Below are 6000 nucleotides of genomic sequence, written 5' to 3'. Positions count from 1 at the left end.
GACCTCCTTTGACATCTTCCTGTAATCAAGGTGTGGAATCACTGAATCAAAGTCAGGGGTGGTGGGGATTGGGGTAGTTTCTCAATTGATTCAACGAGATATCTATGAAATAGGTAGTGTCAGTTAGTATGGCATAGTGGAAAGATTTTTCTCTGACACTGTCTCTACCACTGGTCGGTGGGAGATCATAAAATTGTCCATTCTTGCATTATGACCATTTTTATTATCTGGTAAATAAAGGAGATGGACAAGATAAAAGTGCGTCCCAGTTCTGACTTTGTGACTTCATCCATGTAGGTCAGATCACACCCCTCATGTACTTAACAACTTACAAGGGAACATCCAGGTGTCCAAGATGTTTGAACCCTGAGTAGAAGTAAAGAAATATTGTCTGGAAAACATTTCTAAGCCAAGGCTTGAATAACAATGCTAGGTGACCTACTAGTAAAAAGAATGGAGATGATGAGTAATGAGCCTACTTGTCTCTGACCTATGGCTCAGAAAGTTCAGAATTGGAAGGGATTCCAGAGATCAAGATGGCCCATTTCAATCAAGAATTTGGAGTTTCAGGATGGTCACACTTAGCTGGTACAGAGTAAATGCTTAATCATTGCTTTGTTGGCTAGATAGTCCTAGTTATCCTGTGTGAGCAAAGGGAGCTTAACCATCTTGTTAGTCATCTCCCAGCACTGAATCAGGTCTGAAACAAATTTGTGGGTCTAGAGTAGAGTAGCCCTTTTACAAAGAAGAAAGCATAGTGCCCAGTTATCTTGGCACCTCAATGCTAGGTAGTGCCAATGGCAACGAAAAACTCCTAAAATCATAGTTTGGGAACTGAAAAAGAGATTGCAAAATGTCTATTCCATCACACCTGGTGACAATGCTAGGTGACCTAATAGTAAAAAGAATGGAGATGATAAGTAATGAGCCTACTCGTCTCTGACCCATGGCTCAGAAAGTTCAGAATTGGAAGGGATTCCAGAGATCAAGATGGCCCATTTCAATCAAGAATTTGGAGTTTCAGGATAGTCATACTTAGCTGAGTTTGAGGAATGCTCAGTGACTTGCATAAAGTTACACAGACATAGAAATGAGGGGAGATTTCAAATCCAGTGCTTTCCTCTGCCTATTTGGCTTTTCTCAGGACCACTCAATTTTCTGAAATTATAGCACTTAGAATTTCTTTGACACCTTATGGTTTACAAAGTGCTCTCATAAATATTATCGTACTTGTTCAGCTTGCTCTTGGTTACATAGTTAGTAAGTGTCTAGATGGAGTTTGAACTTACCTATCTTTTTCTGGTCCATAAAGACCACGTAGTTCAGTTGTATAAGGTATGAGAAGCTATCAATATCTTGGAGAACACTACAAGAAGCATGGCCTTCATGTCTTGGTTCTTATTGAACAAGTTATTTTTTAAAAATATGTATAATAATTTTACATATTTCCATATGGATCATGTTGGGAAAGAAATAACAAAACAAAAGGAAAAACCATGATGAAAGAAAAAACAAAATAAAAGGTGAAAATAGTGCGTTTCAATTTGCATTTAGTCTCCATATGGATAGAAGTGGATAGAATTTTCCATCCAAAGTCTATTGGAATTGTTTTGGATCACTGTATTGCTGAGAAGAGCTAAGTCTACTCATCACACAATCTTGTTATTACTATATACAAGTATTCTCCTGGTTCTATCCATTTCACTGAGCTTCAGTTCATGTCTTTGAAGGCTTTTCTGAAATCATCCTGATCATCATTTCTTGCGGAACAATAACATTCCATTAACATTTATGTACCATAACTTACTCAGCCATTCTCCAACTGCTGGGCATCCACTCAGTTTCCAGTTTCTTGCCACTACAAAGAGGGCTGCCATGAACATTTCTGCACATGTGGGTCCCTTTCTCTCCTTTATGATCTCTTTGGGATACAGGTCCAATAGAGACACTGCTGGATCAAAGGGAATGCACAGTTTGATAGCCCTTTGGGCATATGAACTGGTTATTCTTAACAAATATTTAGTAAGTATCTAATGTAATCTATCCAGTGGATAGAGCCTAAAGTCAAGAAGACTTATCTTCCTGAGTTCAAATCTAGTCTTAGAAACTTATCAGCTTTGTGATCTTGGGCAAGTCGTTCCACTCTTTTTGCCTCAGTTTCCTCATCTGTAAAATGAGTTGGAGAAGGAAATAGCAAACCACTCTAGTGTTTCTGTCAAGGAAACCCTGTATGGGTTCACAAAGAGTTGAACATGATTGAACACCATCATCATCATCAATAAATAGACCAATAGCCATACATATGCCAGGTGCTGTGTTGGGTACCAGGGATACCAACAGAAAAACTTACATGAAATAGTCTCTGTCCTCTCTGAGTAGGGTACTTGATGGATCCTTCCCACTGCTAGATGATAAATCCTGAGATGAGAAGTGAAATGCAAAGTGTGAATGGGTAGGATCTGGAGCCAGGGCATAGAATCCCAGCTTGGTCCTTAGCCAGCTGTGACCTTGGCAAGCCCCTTTCCCTCTCAAAGGATTGGGATGGATGATATCCAGGCTTACTTCCAAGCTCTAAGACCTTAATGTTTCTGGGTCTATCTCTTCTTTTCTTTCCTACTTATTTACTCCTCTCTTTTCTCTCTCTCTCTGTCTCTGTCTCTCTCTCTCTGTCTCTCTCTCTGTCTCTCTGTCTCTGTCTCTCTCCCTCCCTCCCTCCCTCCCTTTTCTAAGGTCACACAGGAAGTATATGACAAAGAACAAGATTTGAACCTAAAACTTGGGACTCCAAAGTCAACTTTTTCTCCATTGTATCATTATCCTTATGGTTTGGTGAGTTCCTTTGGGAAGTGATTTGATTTGTTAGCAGTCCTTTGGGGATGAGCTTCCCTGAATTTGACGGCAAATCATGGAGAGTCAAGATCTGGATTCGAAGACCGAGGACTTGGATTCAAATCTTATTTTGTTCCTTATTAACTATTTGACTTAGGAGAAATCATTTAACTTCTTTATGTATCTGTAAGATCCAGAGACTGTCCGTTAATAAATATTTATCAAGTACCTACTGTGTGCTGGGCACCATGCTAAACACTAGGGATACAAAGCAAGGCAAAACCCCAATAGTCCCTGCTCTCAAGAAGTTCACAGCACAAGGAGGGAGATGATATGCAAACTTGTTAACATCAGAGGGAAGGTTCTAAGATAGAAGAGAAATGCACAAACATTCTTATATGAAGTGGGATTTTGGCTAAGACTTGAAGGAAGTGAGGGAAGTTTTGAGGTGGACAGGGGGAGGGAGAGAGCTCCTGGTTTCAGAGCAGCCAGAGAAAATGCCAGAAGTTGGGAGATGGATTTCTTTGTAGAAGAATAGAGCAAATGGTACCATTGGGTAACAGAACATGGTTGTGGGGGGGATGTAAGATGGAGAAGATTGGGAGGGGGCCAGGTGTGGGGGCTGAGAGTGCCTGAGGATCCATCTTTGATCCTGGAGGCCATGAGAAGTCACTGGAGGTGGTTAGAACTGAATATTAGGAAGATCATCTTGGCAGCTGGAATAGGGAAAGATCTGAGGCACTCTGAGAATGTCTGTTCTAGAATATGAGCAATAAGAAACAGCCCAGGGAGGGGGAAAGAACATGACCCAGAATTGAGTCTTTACCCTTGTAAATCACAAAATCACTAAAGCTTTCTGGCATAATAGCTGCACTCCTGTTTCATACATGGAGTTTAAGATATTGGTAAAGTCCTTTGGAAACTTATTTATCAACATCCATCAGGATCATTGAATTTGCCCCCTTCTCTGGGTCCTTCTGTAAAATTGAAGGCCATACTGATTTTTAATGTCTTTTTCTGTTTTCTACTCTGAAAAACCCTGTGGTTCAGATGGGAGAGCCATGGCCTTGCCTCCCATCCTTAACTTCCTTTGGCCACTATTCAGTGGTCCCCAACACAGTGCCTTGAGCAGATGCTGGGTTCTGCTCTGACAGCTTCCCTCCACCAGGGGATCTCGTGCTCAAGTCCACTAACCATCTGCTCCCCACCACCCCCAAACCATTCTCCCCCTTCTAAAAGATCAGCATTCTCCCCCCCATTTATTTATTTATTTACAAAGCATATGCATGGGTAATTTTTCCAACATTGACCCAAATTTTCCACTCCTTCCCCCATCCCCTCCACTAGCTGGCAGGTAGTCCAATACATGTTATATATGTTGAAATATATGTTAAATCCAATAAATGTATACATAATTACAGAGTTGTCTTGCTGCACAAGAAAAATCAGATCAAGAAGGAAAAGAAAAACTGGGAAAGAAAACATAATAAAGCAAATAACAACAGAGAGTGAGAATGCTATGTTGTGGTGGATACTCAGTTCCCACAATCCTTTCTCTGGGGTACATGGCTTTCTTCATCACTGAACAAGTAGAACTGGTTTGAATCATCTTATTGTTGAAGACAGCCACCTCCATCAGAATTGATTGTCATAGTTTTGATGTTGAAGTGTATAATGATCTGGTTCTGCTCATTTCACTCAGCATCAGTTCATGTAAGTCTCCCCAGGCCTTTCTGAAATCATCCTGCTGGTCATTTCTTACAGAACAATCATATTCCATAATATTCATATACCATAATTTACCCAACCATTCTCCATTGATGGGCATCCATTCAGTTTCCAGTTTGTAGCCACTACAAAAAGGGCTGCCACAAACATTTTGGCACATGCAGGTCCCTTTCCCTTCTTTAGTATTTCTTTGGGATATAAGCCCAGTAGTAACGCTACTGGATCAAAGGGTATGCACAGTTTAATAACTATGAGCATAGTTCCAAATTGCTCTCCAGAATGGCTGGATCCATTCACAGCTCCACCAACAATGTATCAGTGTTTCAGTTTTCCCACAGCCCCTCCAACATTCTGCATTATCTTTCCTGTCATCTTAGCCAACATGAGAGGTGTGTAGTGAAGATACAGCATTTTTTAAAGTAAACATATACAATGTTACAGAATGCTAGAGTGGTTATTGAGGAATGAAAGTGACTTGTCTAAGGTCTCATGGTGGTCCAGGGACAGAACCAGTTCTCTTCAGCTTCTAGCATTTATTTCTATTAATTTCTATGGGCAGCAAATTTATTCCCTTAAGAAATAAAAGCCTGAGCTTCTGGGGAGCTTGGTTGGGCAGAACCAAGAGTGATAGGTACAAGTTGGGAAAAGATCAGCTGAGGATCCTATGAGAACTGCCCACACATGGAATGGGCTGCTGTGGGAGGTGGGGAGTCTCCCATTACTCCAAGCTGATCCTTACGTTTAAGAGGAGATCCCTGGGCAAATATTTCTAGTTTTTTCCCCCTATAGAATTTAAGCTTTGAAGGGAGGGATTGTTACTTTTTTGTCCTTGTATTCCCAGCATCAGTCCAGGCTGGACACATAGTAGGCTTGTTGAGAGCTTGATTATGTAATATATCATAACAAATATTATTTGATTGATTTAATGTGACTCCAAATAAAAGTTGCTATTTCCTTATAGAAACCCTTAGGACACATCTGCATATTCCTTTCCTTTCCAAGAGATGATGGATGGCGGGCCTTGATGTAAGTAAGGCTTCACAGGATGGATGCCTTATGTCTCAGGTGGTGGAAGGAGGGCAGTACTTGGGGCCAGATGCCCCTATCTGTCACTGGCTGGTTTTGTGCCTCAGGAAAGTCTTTGCCTGTTTGGGCTTGGCGGTCCTTTTTTTGTAAAGTGAGGTGACCCGTCAAAGCCTGTCCAGATCGAAATCCATGATCCTATTCTAGAAACAGAGCCATGTACAGATTCATATGGTATTGTCTTCGTTTTACAGATGAACAAATGGAGGTGAAAAGAATCCAGATCTCTGGACACCCAGTTCATTGTTTGTTTGTTTTTTGGTCACAAGGAGGGGGATTATGTAACTTGAGCTGTTTTTTAGGAAGCTAGGTCAGACAGTATGTGCAGGGTTCAAGGGAGTAAGAGAAATTAGAGCCAGA

Source organism: Sminthopsis crassicaudata, chromosome 5 (genome assembly GCF_048593235.1).
Source record: "Sminthopsis crassicaudata isolate SCR6 chromosome 5, ASM4859323v1, whole genome shotgun sequence".
In the NCBI taxonomy this organism is placed as follows: domain Eukaryota; kingdom Metazoa; phylum Chordata; class Mammalia; order Dasyuromorphia; family Dasyuridae; genus Sminthopsis; species Sminthopsis crassicaudata.
Note: the sequence above shows the minus strand (reverse complement) of the source record.